The following is a 19834-nucleotide window of genomic DNA, read 5'->3' as shown; positions in this document are numbered from 1 at the left end:
ACGGAAAAGCCTGCCGGAATGAAATTTGAAGCTAGCCTTAGTCTTTCAATAAAATTGCATGGGATTGGAGATTAGGGAAATTGCTGGTAGGGAGGTTATCTATCTGTAGCATATAAGGTGAGTTTTGTTTAAGTATCCAATTTCTAAAAAGAGTATATGGCAAATAGATACGGTAGATTCATACAGAGTAGTTTGTTTCTTGGATAATCAATGTAGGAATTTCTAAGTTTCCCCCTCCCCCCAAATGTGGAGCCACTACAAAAATTTGCTGTCAATCTTGGGGACCAGCCATGGATCAGTGGTCACTTCCTTTTGTGATCACAGCCAATCAATGAAGGTCCAAGAAGTTGGACCCCCTTAATTAACTCTATTTGGGAAAATCACCCTCTGTACAATACATGTTCACTAAAACTTTTTAACACCATGCCAGTTTTAGGTCCCAAATTCCGCACTCATATAATATAATGTTTCATATTGTAGTGGTTCAGACTTCTGATACAGAGCTTCAAACCTTCTACACAGATATAGAGCTAAATGATAAAATTTTGTCTACCTGCAGTCACCACTAGAGGGAGCTTATGGCTGTTTTCTCATTCAGTTTAGGGCTCATGCACACAACTATGCTAAGGAAACACGGTCCGGGTGTGGGCCGCATCTGTCGGGACGTCTGCGGCTCTGCTGACCTGAATTGACTATATCATAGTAATTTATGATAGTCAGTTAATATGTGATGGTGGGAAAGGTGGGTCTATTGTATCATCATGCGAGTACAATGCAATAGCCCCACAATCAGATGCAAACTGACTATACAATAAATTACCATGATACAGTTAGTTCTGGTATGCGAGCCGTGGCCGACACAAGGACCTAAACCTTTAATGTCTAACTAGTATGCATTAAGCCCCTAGGCCCCATCTAGTGGTGGCTGCAGGAATTTATATTTTCACCACATAATTCTATGTGTAGGCAGGGAATTTGGAGCTCTGTATCAGAAAAAACAGAGTTCCAACCATTATTAAAATCCATTATGAAACAATTCAGCATAGGATTTTGGGTTAAATAGGACATGATTAACTCACACGAATACGGAACTAATTAGTACGTCCACTAAATATATGAAAATCACTGCAAGAAAGAACGTATTAAAGAAAATAATAAAGTGTTTATTAAACTCTAGGTTAAAAAACGGGAAAGACTGAATATCACTTTCCGTGACTATCAGGCTTCCAGACTCAGGTAATGTGGTGTAGGAGTTTCATTGGATCCACAACACAGCCTAAGGTCTGGACAAAATCCCTATCCAGCTAGCACAATGGTGCCAATATATACTGGGGAGGGAATCAGGACACGGTTCATTTATTTGAACCAGGCACAGGTGCGTGATCAGAAGCAGTCCTACCTAGCATAAATTATAAGGCAGCTTCGAGTGAAAGTTAAGCTGGTTGCCAAGGCAATCCAGTATACAGCATCCACAAGATGCTATAATATATGTGGACGCTCACTCAGCTGCCTCCATCAGCCTACCCATTCATGTATACACACACTGGGTCTCGGTCTCAGACCGCATACACACTATCAAGTCAGCTGTTGCGCTGCTTGACTATTTATCTGTACCCTGCCTAGAGAGCCGTGTCCTAATTATAGATCACCGGCTCAACGCGTTTCACTATGGCACTGTAAGCCACAACTCATCAGGAGCAAGAGTCTCTTATTATATAAAGTAGCCTGTGGAGCAGAACTAGCCTCACACTTTTGCGTGTCAAGGCTCCGGTGCTATGATGGCCGTACGCGGCCGCTCAGACGCCGAGTAGATATCAGATAAGCCCCGCCTATAGTGGGGGCGTGTGCTGGCACTCAGCGAATCAGCCAGAGGCGCGTCAACTGACATTCGCCCCTGATCCGCCCAGTGCCCGCGTCACAGTACACGCCTCCTTACCAGCGCAACAAGCGCTCCTGTAAAGGGGGAATCGAAAATCGCAGCTCAGTATATGTCACCTCAACGCCTCACTCTGGTGTCAGAATAACAGGGAACCCTAGCAGGTGACAGAATGGTATATATATGCATCGATTATAAAACCATATTAAGGAAAAACACAAAACAAAATTAGTTAACATTGTGTTGCCCTAGTACTCCCCGCTTATTACCTAACATATCTGTATACTGCATTTACTTGCAGCAAACAGATAAGAAATTTTGGAAAAAGATAAGCATCAGAGGACAACCACACAATTCAGTATATGTATAAACGCAAGGGTATGTGGAAGTAACCATGGTATTTAATACTTCTGGCTCAAATGAAGCAAGCATAGGAAAACGCTTCATTCAGGCCCCTAGGCTGGATGGTTTGTAGCTTAAAGATCCACATGGCTTCTTTGCGCAGTAGTGGTATATCCACATCTCCGCCACGTCTGGATATATTATGCATGACAATCCCCTGAACTCGCAACACATCTGGATTGCCAGCATGTGCCTCACGCACATGACGAGACACCGTAGTGTCCCGTGAGTTGCGGATATCCGACAGGTGTTCGCCTATTCTCCTCCTAAGCTCACGCTTGGTCTTACCTACGTATTGTAGGCCACATTTGCAAGTAATCAGGAACACTACACCCACTGAGGTACATCTAATGAAGGACCGAATATTGTATCTCTCTCCAGTAGAAGAACTGGTAAAGAAATCTCCTTTTATGATGTACTTGCATATAATGCAAGAACCACAGGGGAAGTTGCCTTTTGCTGTATTTTTGAGCCATGTTTCAGGCGTGGGCCGGGTGTAAAGGCTATGCACCAATCGATCACGTAGATTAGAACCACGTCTGTACGTGACCAATGGGCGGTCGGATATAGATGGTCCAATATCTGGATCCGACTGGAGAATAGACCAGTGATTTTGCAGAATTTCACGGACTTGACGGTGGGCCTTGTCAAAATTAGCTAGGATACGTGGAGCAGAATCGGTATTGTCCCTACTTTTAGGGACCAACAATTCACTCCGATTTGCACTCATGGCGTGGTGGTATGCCTTTTTCAAAGTGTATTCCGGGTATCCTCCATTTTTAAACCTACATTTGAGGTCCAAAGCTGCGACCTTAAACTCACCTATCTCAGAACAGTTCCTCCTGGCCCTGAGATACTGTCCCTTCGGGATACCACTTCTCAGGGCCAGGGGATGTCCACTCTCCCAATGTAGGAGACTATTAGTGGAGGTTTGTTTTCTAAAAAGTTTGGTCTTAATTCTCCTATCCCTACCTATAGAGATGCTGAGGTCTAGAAACGTGATCTGGCTCTCCTGCATTTCAGATGTAAAGAAAAGGCTGACCACATTGGTGTTACTAATGAAGGCATTATGGCGGCGACACTCATCACCCCTCTGTTGAAGGAAAGTCCCCACAGCCTCACATCCCAGATCATGGGGTATAGAGGTGTATAGGGCTTCGACGTCCAAACTCGCCAACCATACTCCCTCATCACAATAAATTCCATCCAGCCTCTGTAACACATCCATGGTGTCACGGGCATACGAGGGCACTCACCACAAATGGACGCAAAATGATGTCCACATACGTACTGATATTTGCAGTGAGGCTGCCCATGCCCGAGACAATGGGTCTGCCCTTCAAGAGGGGGCCTTGTTTATGTAACTTAGGCATACTATAAAATGTAGCAAAGAACAGGGAATTTAGGTAGTACAAATTCATACTCTGCCTTGCTAATCAGTGTCTCCTGCATAGCATCACTGAGTATTGTCATGAGTTGGGTCTTAAAAATAGATGTAGGGTCAGAACCCAGGATATTATAGTTTTTTTTTATCATCCAGGAGTCTGAGACACAACATCCGATAATTATCCTGGTCCATGACAACAATATTGCCGCCCTTATCCGAGGGCTTAATGACAATATTGTTGTCATTTTCCAACTGCTCCAAGGCGATCCTTTCCTCGTGGTTCATATTATTGTGTCCCATAGATACCCCATCAAGTTTCCGGAGATCACGAGTTACCATATTTAGAAAGGTATTGATTGGAGTGTTGTCATTAAGGGGTGGGAATGTTGTTGATGGGTTCTTCAGGTCCGTATATGGACCATCACCTATGTTCCTATCCCCCTCCTCTGATAGGCAAACCAAAAGGCTTAGATCTTGAAGATCCTCCACATAGAAACATATAAACATAGAATGTGTCGGCAGATAAGAACCATTTGGCCCATCTAGTCTGCCCAATATACTGAGTACTATGGATAGCCCCTGGCCCTATCTTATATGAAGGATGGCCTTATGCCTATCCCATGCATGCTTAAACTCCTTCACTGTATTTGCAGCTACCACTTCTGCAGGAAGGCTATTCCATGCATCCACTACTCTCTCAGTAAAGTAATACTTCCTGGTATTACTTTTAAACCTTTGCCCCTCTAATTTAAAACTATGTCCTCTTGTAGCAGTTTTTCTTCTTTTAAATATTCTCTCCTCTTTTACCTTGTTGATTCCCTTTATGTATTTAAAAGTTTCTATCATATCCCCTCTGTCTCGTCTTTCTTCCAAGCTATACATGTTAAGGTCCTTTAATCTTTCCTGGTAAGTTTTATCCTGCAATCCATGTACCAGTTTAGTAGCTCTTCTCTGAACTCTCTCCAAAGTATCAATATCCTTCTGGAGATATGGTCTCCAGTACTGAGCACAATACTTCAAATGAGGTCTCACTAGTGCTCTGTAGAGCGGCATGAGCACCTCCCTCTTTCTACTGGTAATTCCTCTCCCTATACACCCAAGCATTCTGATAGCATTTCCTGCTGCTCTATGACATTGTCTGCCTACCTTTAAGTCTTCTGAAATAATGACCCCTAAATCCCTTTCCTCAGATACTGAGGTTAGGACTGTATCACTGATTTTATATTCTGCTCTTGGGTTTTTACGCCCCAGGTGCATTATTTTGCACTTATCCACATTAAATTTTAGTTGCCAGATTTTTGACCATTCCTCTAGTTTTCCTAAATCCTTTTCCATTTGGTGTATCCCTCCAGGAACATCAACCCTGTTACAAATCTTTGTGTCATCAGCAAAAAGACACACCTTACCATCTAGGCCTTCTGCAATTTCGCTGATAAAGATATTAAACAATATGGGTCCCAGAACAGATCCCTGAGGTACCCCACTGGTAACAAGACCTTGGTCTGAATATACTCCATTGACTGCAACCCTCTGTTGCCTGTCCCTCAGCCACTGCCTAATCCATTCAACAATATGGGAGTCCAAGCCCAAAGACTGCAATTTATTGATAAGCCTTCTGTGTGAGACAGTATCGAAAGCCTTACTGAAGTCTAGATAAGCGATGTCTACTGCACCTCCACCATCTATTGTTTTAGTCACCAAATCAAAAAAATCAATAAGATTAGTTTGACATGATCTCCCTGAAGTAAACCCTTGCTGTTTTTCATCTTTCAATCCATGGGATTTTAGATGTTCCACAATCCTCTCCTTAAGTATGGTTTCCATTAATTTTCCCACTATTGATGTCAGGCTTACTGGCCTATAGTTGCCCGATTCCTCCCTACTACCTTTCTTGTGAATCGGCACAATATTTGCTAATTTCCAATCTTCTGGGACGACTACTGTTGCCAGTGATTGGTTAAATAAATCTGTTAATGGTTTTGCTAGTTCACTGCTGAGCTCTTTTAATAGCTTTGGGTGTATCCCATCAGGCCCCTGTGACTTATTTGCATTGATTTTAGACAGCTGACTTAGGACCTCTTCCTCTGTAAAGACACATGCATCAAAATATTCATTAGACTTCTTTCCTAACTGAGGTCCATTTTCTTCATTTTCCTTCGTAAAGACTGAACAGAAGTATTCATTGAGGCAGTCAGCTAGTTCTTTATCTTCTTCCATAAACCTTCCTTCTTTTGCTTTTAATTTTGTAATTCCTTGTTTTAGTTTCCTTTTTTCATTTATGTATCTAAAGAATGCCTTATCGCCTTTTTCCCCTGACTGAGCTAATTTCTCTTCTGCCTGTGCTTTAGAAGCTCTTATAACTTGTTTGGCCTCTCTCTGCCTAATCTTGTAAATTAGCCTGTCATCCTCGTTTTTTTTTTTTTATAATTCCTAAATGCTATCTTTTTGTTTTTAATGATTTTGGCCACTTCTGCTGAGTACCACAGTGGTCTTTTCCTTTTTTTGCTTTTACTGACAAGCCTAATGCAATTTTCTGTTGACTTCAATAGTGCCTCTTTTAAGTAATCCCATTTCTCCTGGACTCCAATGAAACTGTTCCAATCTGATAGGGACTCGTATACCACTAATCTAATTTTAGAAAAGTCTGTTTTTCTAAAATCTAAAACTTTTGTTTTTGTGTGGTGTGACTTAGTCACTGAGCTTATAGTAAACCACCCTGACTGGTGATCACTAGATCCCAAGCTTTCCCCTACAGTAATATCATATACCAAATTCCCATTTGTGAATACTAAATCTAAAATACCCAATTAAATACATCAATACCCAACTAAAGGCACTGTCGTTTATTATGCATGGAGAAAAATTTCTTCCACTTAAGCTTGCGCACATACAATTGTAGATCTTTAATCCAGTAGAGCAAGTTAAACTTTTGAAGGGGTACAAAAGATAAGCCCTTTTGAAGGACCTCTATTTGTGATGAAGAGAGTTCACATTTGGACAAATTAACAACCTGAAGTTCATCTACTTGGGATCCACTGCGGGTCTCTTGTAGCGTAATAGGTAGTCGGATACCAGTGGGGTCTGATCACGCACCTGTGCCTGGTTCAAATATATGAACAGTGTCCTGATTCCCTCCCCAGTATATATTGGCACCATTGTGCTAGCTGGATAGGGATTTTGTCCAGACCTTAGGCTGTGTTGTGGATCCAATGAAACTCCTACACTACATTACCTGAGTCTGGAAGCCTGATAGTCACGGAAAGTGATATACAGTCTTTGCCGTTTTTTAACCTAGAGTTTAATAAACACTTTATTATTTTCTTTAATACGTTCTTCAGGCAGTGATTTTTAAATAGGACATGATACCCAATGATGGTGATTCTGTTTACCTTAAGTATTAGTGAACATTGGGTCTTTGCCGTGGGCGTAGATTCTCCTGTAATGGTTAATTTCTTAAAGGGTTTCTACCATCAGAATTTGTGTTATGCAGCTGACTGACATTAGCGATGACTGACACTAGAATAATGCAGCTGGTGCTCGAATGCAACATCAAGTAATACGATTCACTGGTTGCTAATCTGAACATGGCCAATGTACAACTTAAGGCAAGATTGACTGAAAGTCGGCTACAGTCATTTTTGAAGAAACTTGAAAAATGATTAAATCCTATGCATTCTGATATTAAAGAAAGAAGGACAAGTTCCTGCGGGATAAATCTGATTATGATAATGGTAAGATCTTTGATTGGATGATTAAGAAGCGCCCTCAGAGAAGAAATCGCCAGGGGAAGCAATGCACCCATGAGTATTGGACAACTGAGTCGGATTCCAGCGCCTCAGAAGATATACCTGGGACTGTTCAAATAGAAAGGCGCAGATCTCAGAAGAGCAGCCCTCACAGTCTAAACCCCCTTTAGAAGGAGAGTTAGAAGGGGGAGAACCATAAGGAAGGGTGCACAGAAGCACCTTCAAGAGAAAACAAGCAGCGTGGAAGCGTTAGCATCTAGCGTGGGGCAGGTGCCTGTGTCATCGACGGGGGAGAGATGTGGTGAATTTAACCACTTAAGGACCACAGGTTTATACCCCCCTAGTGACCAGGCCCTTTTTTACAAATCGGAACACCACAGCTTTAACGGTTTATTGCTCGGTCATGCAACTTGGCACCCAAATGAATTTTGCCTCCTTTTCTTCTCACAAATACAGCTTTCTTTTGGTGGTATTTGATTGCTGCTGACATTTTTCGTTTTTCTGATATTAATCAAAATAGACCACAATTTTCTCAAAAAAAGTGTATTTTTAACTTTCTCTGGTTAAATTGTTCAAATATAATTACATTTCTATATAAGTTTGTGTCAGAATTTATTGTGCTACATGTCTTTGATAAAAAAAATCCAATAAGTGTATATTTATTGGTTTGCGCAAAAGTTATAGCGTTTACAAACTATGGTACAAAAATGTGAATTTCCGCATTTTGAAGCAGCTCTGACTTTCTGAGCACCTGTCATGTTTCTTGAGGTGCTAGAATTCCAGGATAGCATAAATACCCCCCAAATGACCCCATTTTAGAAAGAAGACACCCCAAAGTATTCGCGGAGGGGCATGGTGAGTTTATGCATGATTAAAAAAAATTTCACAAGTTAGCGGAAAATGACACTTTCTGAGGAAAAAAATAAAATAATAAAGTTTCCATTTCTGCTAACTTCTGGCAAAAAAAAATAAATCTCCCACGGACTTACTATGCCCCTCAGTGAATACCTTGGGGTGTCTACTTTCCGAAATGGGGTCATTTGTGGGGTGTGTTTACTGTTCTGGAATTTTGGGCGGGGCTAAATTGTGAGCAACCCTGTAAAGCCTAAAGGTACTCGTTGGACTTTCGGCCCATTTACGCACCTAGGCTGCAAAAAAGTGTCACACATGTGGTATCACCGTACTCAGGAGAAGTAGGGCAATGTGTTTTGGGGTGTATTTTTACATATACCCATGCTGGGTGAGAGAAATATCTCTGTAAATTGACAACTTTATATAAAAAAAAATTAAAAAGTTGTAATTTACAGAGATATTTCTCACACACAGAATGGGTATATGTAAAAATACACCACAAAACACATTGCCCTACTTCTTCTGAGTACGGCAATACCACATGTGTGACACTTTTTTGGAGCCTAGGTGCACAAAGGGGCCCAAATTCCAATGAGTACCTTTAGGATTTCACAGGGCATTTTTACACATTTGGATTCCAAACTACTTCTCACGCTTTAGGGCCCCTAAAATGCCTGGGCAGTATAAATACCCCACAAGTGATCCCATTTTGGAAAGAAGACACCCCAAGGTATTCCGTGAGGGGCATGGCTAGTTCATAAAAGATTTTTTTTTTTGGCACAAGTTAGCGGAAATTTATTATTATTATTTTTTTCTTACAAAGTCTCATATTCCACTAACTTGTGACAAAATTTTTTTTTTTACATGAACTCACCATGCCCCTCACGGAATACCTTGGGGTGTCTTCTTTCTAAAATAGGGGCACTTGTGGGGTATTTATACTGCCCTGGCATTTTAGGGGCCCTAAAGCGTGAGAAGTAGTTTGGAATCCAAATGCGTAAAAATGCCCTGTGAAATCCTAAAGGTACTCATTGGAATTCGGGCCCCTTTGTGCACCTAGGCTGCAAAAAAATGTCACACATCTGGTATTGCCGTTGCATTTGATATTGGTATTGGTATTGCATTTGAGGGTCTCCGCAATCATTACATGTATGGCCAGCATTAGGAGTTTCTGCTATTCTCCTTAGGCCTCATGCACACGACCGTTGTTTGGGTCTGCACTCCGTGTGCTGTCCGCATCCGTGGCTCCGTTCCGCGGCCCCGCTAAAAAAATATAACATGTCCTATTCTTGTCCACGCTTTGCGGACAAGAATAGGCATTTATATTCCCGGCGCCCATTCCATTCCGCAAATTGCGGAAGTCAACACGGGCGCCTTCCGTTTTTTGCGGATACGCGGTTTGCGGACCGCAAAAAACGGCATGGTCGTGTGCATGAGGCCTTATATTGAGCATACGGGTAATGAGATTTTTTTTTTTCGTTCAGCCTCTGGGCTGAAAGAAAAAAAAGGAATGGCACAGATTTCTTCATTCGCATCGATCAATGTGGATGAAAAAATCTCTGCCAAAAAATGTGCAAAAAAAAAAAAGCTGCGATCGCTAATAAAGATCCAAAAAGCTCAAAAGTGATCCTTATAGCACTGCAGCGATTTTACGGTGTTTTTGCAGTGATCAGAAAAAAAAAATTCTGTCACTGCGGTGGGGCGGACTGAACGCAAGTGTGCGCACAAGATCAGGCCTGATCGGGCGAAACTGCATTTTTTGTAGAGCCTAAGGTGACCCTAATGTACTGATATAGATCTGATTGCGATCAGTCTTGATCACTTACAGATACTATATAGTACTAGTGCTGATTAGCGACAGCGATGACGCTAATCAGCGACTAATCAGTGACTGCGGTGCGGTGCGGTGGGCGCTAACTACTTAACAAGTAGCTAACTAAATGGCGGTGATAAGGGACCCTTAGGCCCCATTCACACGTCCGCAATTCTGTTCCGCATTTTGCTTAACGGAATTGCGGACGTGTGAATGGGGCCTAAGGGTCCTGTGTCCTCTGGTGGTCGATCCAAGCAAAAGGAACCACCAGAGGACCCGGTAGCAGGCATATCAGACACTGTTAACAAAACAGCGTCTAATATACCTTTCTGATGTTAAAAAAAATCGCATCTACAGCCTGCCAGCAAATGATTGCTGCTGGCAGGCTGTAGATCAACTTGTTTACTTCGCGATCCTGTGAACGCGCGCTTCTGTGAGCGCGCGTTCACAGGAAATCTCGGCTCACGCGAGATGATGCCAATAGGCGTCGCTGAGCCTGAGACTGCCGCTGCCCGGACGCCTATCAACATTACGGGTGTGGCAAGCGGTTAACTAATTCCCACCACTTAGAAGAAAATAAACATATACTTACCTGACTGTTGTCTTCCGTCTCCCCTGGTTACGGCCATCGCTCTTCTCAGTAATCGCGGTGGCCGTGCTTGCGCAGACAACTTCTTCTCTTCTCCCGGCCGGCCGCGCGCAGTCCCGAAAGCGCACGCTGAGGCCGCGCATGCGCTATGGTCATTTCTTCCTGGCCAGTATAGTATAATTGCCAGGAAGAAGTCACCAGGCGTGCTCGTTCAGTCCAGCGCGCGGTCTGGCCGGGAGAAGACTTCAATCAAGATGGAGCCCGCCCCCTGCCGAGTGCCGAAACCAGGAAGTGGACAGCGCGCCGGGAGCAGGTAAGTATGAAACGTCATGTTGATAATACCCCTTTAACAAATGTGGTGCTTGATCACGATTGTATGTCTGTTTTGGCTAAGGGTCTCAATTTCAGTTTGGTACATAAATTTGATGAAGTGGCTTTTGAGGTTGATTTGTTTAAAGCAATAAGGCAGTTGAATTTGCATAAGTATTATAATAACACACGTGAGAGAGTGGCAGAGTATAACACATACCCGTAACAACCTGTTAGAGTTGGAGCATTAGGTTTCCACTTAGGTGAGCATTTTGATCAGGCAGATAAAAATGTAGTACACACACTCTTAGAATTACAGGGATGTAAGTGTTACCATCAGCAAGATCTGTCTAGTGTGAATGAGCGCTTCATGAAAGGAGTCAAATCCACTTTCACTCCGCCCTTGCCCGCAGGTAGTAGTTTGGATCTTTTCCAAAAACAAGTACTTAAGGAAATGAAAGCCTTAATTTATCCAGAGTGTAAGTCTAATCTTACTGCGGGTGAGCAGGCGGCCTTACTATGGCTTAAGCAGCGTAGTGACCTGGTAATAAAATCGGCGGATAAGGGTGGTGATGAACGGGGATGCATATATTGAGGAGGCAGAGAGGCAGTTACATGATACTGACACGTATGAGCCCCTCCAATCCAACCCTAGTTTGAAGTACCAGCAGCAATTGAGATCCCTTTTGTGGCATTACGTTGACATTGGCTTTCTACCCCCAGAAGCTTTACCCCCAGTTTCTAATTACACCAGTTTGGTACTGTACTCCCAAAATCCATAAGTCATTGGTTGATCCTCCAGGACACCTAATTGTGGCAGGAATTGGGTCTGTGATTGAGCCATTATCCCAGTTTTTGGACTGGCTGTTACACCCATTACTGAAGGGAATACCTTCTTACCTGGGGGACACCGGTGACCTATTGGAGGTTTTGAGAGATGTTGAGTGGCAAGATGGATACTTATTTGCATCCATAGATGTTGAAAGTTTATACACCAGAATCCCACAGGAACTAGGGGTGAAGTGTACCCGTAGAGCTCTGGAGAGAGCTGGTGGTAGTAAGGACTACAATGGTTTTGTTGTGCAAGCTTTGAAATATTATTCTTACACATAATGCATTCACATTTGATCGTAAGTGGTATCGCCAAGTATCAGGAACTGCGATGTGGACACCTGTCTCATGCACCTTTGCCAATTTATTTTTAGCTACTTTTGAAGAAAAATCAGTGTCTACAATTGATAATCTGTTTGTCCAATATATCAGGTTATTTCTTATATACATCGACGACGTGTTTATAATTTAGACAGGGACGAAAGCACAGTTCTGTGAATTCATAGAGTTTCTAAATACCACCAATGATATGAATATGAGGTTCATTAGCCAGATACATTGTAGTGAATATAATTTTCTGGATGTCAAAATAAATGTGAAGGATGGTGGCATTTGCACTAGCGTCTTAGCTTCAGGAGAAGTGGGACTATAGGAAGTACCATTGTTAGAAGTAATTTACAGACAGATGATGTTGACTGGTTGGGAAAATGTGTCCCCAATGGTAACTTTTCATGTGGAAAGTGTTCCTGTCATGCCCTGCCCTGTGAGCCTATCTGGCAGATTGCTTTGTTGTGTTGTTGGGCAGGGTCCCACCTCCTAGCAGGTTCTGCTCGTTAGCCAGTTAGTAATGCTATTTAACTCCACCTCTCACTACAGCCCTTGCGGTTTATAGTTTCTTCTGGAGTTCTCTGCTGGTGCTTGGTGGATCTCCTGCTCCCAGTCCGTCTTGATATAAGTCATTTTTTCTTCCCTTTTGTTGTATTTCCTAGCTAGGCATTAGGAAGACACTAGTTCCTTAATCTCTTGCAAGGAACCGGTTGTCTTATCACCTGTTCCCTAGCTGAGGGTCTGTTTCAGTTGCAGCAGAGATTAGGTTCCAGTGCATGAACACTTCTACCATTGGGGTTTGTTCATGTTGTTAGCAGTGAGGGAAAGGCTTATGGTTTGTCAGGTGGTGACCATTCCCTGTTCCTTAGCTTTGGGGCCTAGCCTGGTGTTTTGTTGCCTGTTAGTTGTGTTTGGTTTGTTTTGCTTCCCTCACCTCCCGTGACAGTTCCATGTGCAAATTTATGCATAAGTCAAAATTTCTTATTATAGCGGGGGTGCAGCATTCTGTTAAAAGTTTTATATCATGTAAAACGCAATATGTGGTGTGCGCCTTTTTTTGCCCATGTGGAAAATTCTACATTGGCAAAACCTTTAGACCCCTATATTTTGGGTTTAGGGAACACAAAAAATCTATCGACACAGGATTGGGAGCTACACGTTTGATTAACCATGTACATGAAGAACACGGAGGTGATAAACATGTCCAAAAGTGTGCAGGATTAGAGGTGGTTCACATGCCAGTTAGAGGAGGGGACAGGAAATGTATAAAAACCCATGCCATGGGTCCACTAGGACTTAACGATAAGAATGGTCTAGTTTGGCCGGACTAGGGCGCAGCTAAGGGTAGGCCAGCATGATTAGGTTTGGTTGTAGGGTCTTGGGGGTTAAGGGGTTAAGGGATTTGAATTGAATGGTGGGGTGGGGGGCGTTGCTCTAGTGGGGAGGAGTTTGGGGGGCTATTTATGGGGGTGTACTGAGGCGAGGGGTGCCATTTTGTGAAAAGAGAAAACTGAAGATGTCACAGACACTTACCGTGGAAGACATGCTGTCCAGGCTGCGGGAGGCGGCAGCGGAGCGGGGACATGAATGGCTGAGCGAGTGTAATGACCGGCGTCACGCAAAGGGAGGGAAATGGGAAGGCCCTGTCCAAGGGAGAGGGAAAGGTGGTGACCCCTGACTCACCTTGCGGCTGGCACCTGACTGCCCTGACGTCCCTAGACGGGTTCCTCACCCGTACGCCGATCACGTGCCTAAACCCTGGCTTTCCCTAAGATGAGCCCTATGTAGTGAACGGGGCGGTGGGATCACTAGTCCGCACCACTGACACTAAGAGGAAAACACCAAGGAGAGGACAGACAGGGATCCGGAGGGTAACGTTCTGGAACAACAACCAGGGAACACAGCTACACAGCTCCAGTGGGTCAGTATAGAAGTCCAGGCAGGAAGCTCTATATCTGGCAACCAGAGAAGTGGGAGAGGGGAATATAAGGAGGTTGAGAGTGCTGGACAAGAAACAGCTGAGGAGAAATAGCTACGGATCCCTGAGTGAGCCAAAAAGGGTTGCAAGGCAAACCCAGAAAGCTACCATTAAGAAACTGCACTATCTTTCTACATAGAGTGCGCAGCCACCCGCTGCGACTTCCTGACCCCGGGTATAACGGAGTCAGGCGTGGCTCTTGACACCCTCGTGACAGTACCCCCCTCTCTACGAAGGGGCCTCCGGACACTCAGGACTAGGTCTCTCAGGATGAGAGGCATGAAAAGCCCGAACTAACCTGTCGGCGTTTACCTCAGACGCTGGAACCCACATTCTTTCCTCGGGACCGTAACCCCTCCAATGCACCAGATATTGAAGAGAGCGGCGGACCCGACGAGAATCAACAATTTTGAATATTTGAAACTCTAGATTACCATCCACAACAACAGGAGGGGGTGGCAGCGGTAACTGTTCTAGAGGGGGAACATATTTCTTGAGTAACGACTTATGGAAGACGTTATGGATTTTAAAAGTCTGAGGTAGCTCCAGGCGAAAAGCCACGGGATTAATGATGGCTACTATTTTGTAAGGTCCAATGAGCCTAGGACCCAGTTTCCAAGAGGGAACCTTTAATTTAATATTCCTAGTAGACAACCACACATAGTCATTCACTCCTAGGTCCGGACCTGGCGACCGTCTCTTATCAGCCATGCATTTATATTTACCTCCCATATTTTTCAAGTTAGCTTGCACCTTCTGCCATACAGATGAAGGAGATGACGAAAACCGGTCCTCTTCGGGAACCCCAGAAGACCCCCCCCTCTTTGTAAGTACAGAATTGGGGATGAAAACCATATGCACCAAGAAATGGTGACTTACCAGTAGATTCCTGACGGCGATTATTTATGGCAAACTCGGCTAACGGTAAATATGATGACCCCACCTCTTGGTTTTCAGACACAAAACATCTTAGATATGTCTCAAGGTTTTGGTTGGTACGCTCAGTCTGTCCATTCGACTGAGGATGGAAAGCTGAGGAAAAGGACAAGTGTACCCCCAAACGGGAACAAAAAGCTTTCCAAAATTTAGAAATAAACTGGGTTCCCCGATCCGAAACAACATCGGAAGGGACCCCGTGAAGCTTCACGATTTCACTGATGAATACCTGAGCAAGAGTCTTAGTGTTAGGTAGTGCGGGTAACGCAATAAAGTGTACCATTTTGCTAAACCTGTCCACTACTATCAAGATAACTGTCTTACCCGCAGACAAAGGTAAGTCAGTGATAAAATCCATTGACAGATGTGTCCATGGCCTATCGGGAATGACAAGTGGCAGTAAAGACCCTGCAGGACGTGTATGAGAGACTTTCACGCGCGCACAAGTAGAACAAGAAGACACAAAATCCATTACATCCTGACGCAACCTTGGCCACCAAAAACGACGAGACAATAGCTCCAAGGTTGCTTTACTACCCGGGTGCCCAGCAAGTGCCGAATTATGATGTTCCTTTAATAATTTGAGACGCAGGTTCAACGGTACAAACAATTTCTCTGAGGGGCAAGAGACCGGGGCGTCCCCCTGAGCCTCTAACACCTTCCCCTCCAGAACAGAGTGTACCGCAGAGACAACCACTCCTCTTTGTAGAATGGGTACCGGATCACTCACATTACCCCCTCCAGGGAAACAACGAGATAATGCATCTGCCTTGGTATTTTTTGCCCCAGGACGATAGGTAATAACATAGTTAAACCTGGTAAAAAATAGCGACCACCTAGCTTGTCTAGGGGTGAGACGCTTAGCAGATTCGAGGTACAGAAGGTTTTTGTGGTCCCTAATCACAGTGACGGGGTGGATTGCCCCCTCTAAAAAGTGACGCCATTCTTCAAACGCTAGTTTAATAGCTAATAGTTCCCTATTGCCAATATCATAGTTCTTTTCTGCTGCAGATAGTTTTTTAGAAAAGAAAGCACAAGGACGCCATTTGCCAGGAGACGGACCCTGAGATAGCACAGCCCCCACTCCCACCTCTGACGCATCTACTTCAACAATAAAAGGCTGGGAGACATCAGGTTGGATTAGTACAGGTGCCGAGGTAAACCTCTCTTTTAGAGAGGAAAAAGCAATTTTAGCGGCGTCAGACCATTTAGAAAAATCAGTCCCCTTCCTAGTCATGTCAGTAAGGGGTTTTACAATCACCGAATAATTTTAAATGAATTTTCTATAGAAATTTGCGAAGCCCAAGAATCGTTGCAGTGCTTTGAGGTTCTCAGGAAGATCCCAATCTAAAATTGCCTGGACCTTCCTAGGATCCATACGGAAACCTGAAGCAGATAATAAATAACCTAGGAACTGTATTTCCTGAACGGCGAAGACACACTTTTCAATTTTAGCATATAATTTATTAGTCCGTAGGACCTGCAGTACCTGTCTGACATGCACCTCATGTGTTTTCAGATCAGACGAATAAATTTAAATATCATCTAGGTATATCACCACAAACCTGCCGATAAGATGACTAAAAATGTCATTAACGAAATGTTGGAAGACAGCAGGAGCATTGGTCAGACCGAAAGGCATGACTAGATTTTCATAATGCCCCTCAGGGGTGTTAAAAGCTGTCTTCCACTCATCCCCTTCCTTGATACGAATCAGATTGTAGGCCCCCCTAAGATCAAGTTTGGAGAACCACCTAGCACCCGCAATCTGATTAAACAGGTCAGGAATGAGAGGAAGAGGGTATGGTCTCGGATGGTTATCCGGTTTAATTCGCGAAAATCTAGGCAAGGACGCAGGCCCCCATCTTTCTTTTTAACGAAGAAAAACCCTGCAGCCACGGGTGAAGAAGAGGGTCTGATGTGTCCCTTAGCCAAGCTCTCGGAGATATAATCTTTCATGGCTTGTCTCTCCGGACCCGAAAGATTATATAACCTGGTCTTGGGTAATTTTGCATCGGGAATCAGGTTAACCGGGCAATCATAAGGACGGTGAGGTGGTAACTTCTGACAACCCTTTTCAGAAAAAAAGTCCTCAAAGTCAGAAACAAATGTAGGTAGGGTAGCTATGGAGGCGACTAAGCAATTGCTATTTAAGCAATTTTTTCTGCAATGCTCACTCCACTCCAATATCTCCCTGGACTGCCAATCCACCACTGGATTGTGTGCTACCAACCAGGGAAGACCCAACACCACCGGAGTGGGAAGCCCCTCCAGAACATAACATGAAAGCAACTCGTTATGGTGGTCCCCTACCCGAAGGTGTAAGTTATGGACAATGTGAGTGAGGTTTCTCTGAGACAGAGGAGCAGAATCAATAGCGAATATGGGAATAGGTCTCTGTAGCGTACAGAGAGACAAACCCATAGTGTGGGCAAAATGGGCATCTATCAAATTTACTCCTGCTCCACTGTCTAGAAAAAAAAAGAAATAGTCTCCGTCTTAACGCCAAAAACAACAACCGCTGGCAACACAAATTGCGATGTTCGTATGGAGAAAACGTATACCCCCCGGCTGACATCCTCCACACAGCCTGGGGTTAGTAGTTTTCCGACGGTCTTTTGTTTCTGAGGAAAGAAGGACAGACATTAATAAAATGACCCCTCTCCCCACAAAAAAACAAACTACGGCCGAGACTCAGGAGGATGGACCTGACGAGTAGTTCCTCCTAGCTGCATAGGCTCGTCTAAGTCCGTACAGACTAACTGCTGCTTGGGAGGGGTTACCAATTGCTCCGGATTTTTCAATCTGTCCCTAAGACGTCTATCTATTCTGATAGAAAGGGACATAACCGCATCAAGGGAAAAGGGAGTCTCATACAGCGCAAGCGCATCCTTAATCCTTTCGGATAACCCAGAGCAGAACTGACTCCTGAGAGCCAGGTCGTTCCACTGGGTATCCGTAGCCCACCTACGGAAGTCAGAGCAATACTCCTCTACTGGCCGCTCTCCCTGTAGGAGTCTCCGTAATTTTGATTCAGCCAGTGCGACTCGGTCAGGATCGTCATATATGAGACCCAAGGCCCCAAAAAATTCATCCACTGACCGGAGAGCCTGGGAATCAGTGGGTAAAGAGAACGCCCAGGATTGCGGGTCCCCCTGAAGCAGGGAAATAACAACCCCCACCCGCTGTTCTTCATTACCAGAGGAGTAAGGGCGCAGCTTAAAATATAATTTACAGGCCTCACGGAACGTCACAAATTTGTCCCTTCCCCCAGAAAATCTGTCAGGAAGAGCAACCTTGGGTTCCGCAACAACCTGGTTACCCGTAGCAACCGCTGGGCTTGCGGTCTGTTGCAATTGCTGCTGTTGCTGGAGGACCGACGCCTTCAATCCTGCCACCTCCAAAGACAGGCCTTGAAGTTGCTTTGACAAAGCAGCAATTGGATCCATACTGGATTCTAAGTAGGTAGAAAGAATTATTATTTTTTTTTTTTACCTACACAAAATAAGGGCCAGATATAATGTAATGACCGGCGTCACGCAAAGGGAGGGAAATGGGAAGGCCCTGTCCAAGGGAGAGGGAAAGGTGGTGACCCCTGACTCACCTTGCGGCTGGCACCTGACTGCCCTGACGTCCCTAGACGGGTTCCTCACACGTACGCCGATGACGTGCCTAAACCCTGGCTTTCCCTAAGATGAGCCCTATGTAGTGAACGGGGCGGTGGGATCACTAGTCCGCACCACTGACACTAAGAGGAAAACACCAAGGAGAGGACAGACAATACAGACAAACATATAATCCCAGGTGGGCAACAACAGCAGACCACAAAGGCTCAACAGGAATCCGGAGGGTAACGTTCTGGAACAACAACCAGGGAACACAGCTACACAGCTCCAGTGGGTCAGTATAGAAGTCCAGGCAGGAAGCTCTATATCTGGCAACCAGAGAAGTGGGAGAGGGGAATATAAGGAGGTTGGGAGTGCTGGACAAGAAACAGCTGAGGAGAAAGAGCTACGGATCCCTGAGTGAGCCAAAAAGGGTTGCAAGGCAAACCCAGAAAGCTACCATTAAGAAACCGCACTATCTTTCTACATAGAGCACGCAGCCACCCGCTGCGACTTCCTGACCCCGGGTATAACGGAGTCAGGCGTGACTCTTGACACCCTCGTGACAGCGAGCAGATGGCTAGCATGTTGAGGGGGGAGGCGGTGAGTACTGTCAGCTCACCGCCGGAAGACAGATGGACGCGGCGGGTACGGCCGCCGGCGCGCCTGAGTCCCACAGAGACCCCCGGGTTCGGCGCCGCGTTAGGAGCCCCTCCGGAGACCCTCCACCTTGGGAGTCATCAGGGCAGCCTCCATCTGCGTCCTCCCGGCGTGGGAGGAATCCGAGAACAAGGCGGAACCCAGCGCAGGGCAGGAGGTCCCTCCCTCTGCCCTCTCCTGCAAGCGGCGGTGGAGCAGGAACAGGTGCGGCGGGATCCCTTACTGGTACGCTGGTTGGGAGGCCTGCTCAGCGTGGGAATGACAGGAGCCATGGGGCACACGAGGCTGCGCAGCTGCAAGATGGTGGGGAGCGCAGGCCTCAGGAAGAAGATGTGCCAGGAAGATTGGAGTCGCTTCAGCGCCCTCTGGTGGCCGGCAGTTCTGAGAGGAGTGCACTCAGCATGGATTCTGCTGGGGTGCAGAGTTTCAGCAATGAAGTCCCAAGACGGAGCGTGGTGGTCCAGAGGGAGGATGTTCGTCAGGATGCAGGATTTTCCGCTGCAGGGTTCACAGCCCCCTGGCA

This window comes from Bufo bufo, chromosome 1 (genome assembly GCF_905171765.1).
Source record: "Bufo bufo chromosome 1, aBufBuf1.1, whole genome shotgun sequence".
NCBI classification, from domain to species: Eukaryota; Metazoa; Chordata; class Amphibia; order Anura; family Bufonidae; genus Bufo; species Bufo bufo.
The sequence above is the reverse complement of the archived record's forward strand: the minus strand, read 5'-3'. Positions refer to the sequence as shown.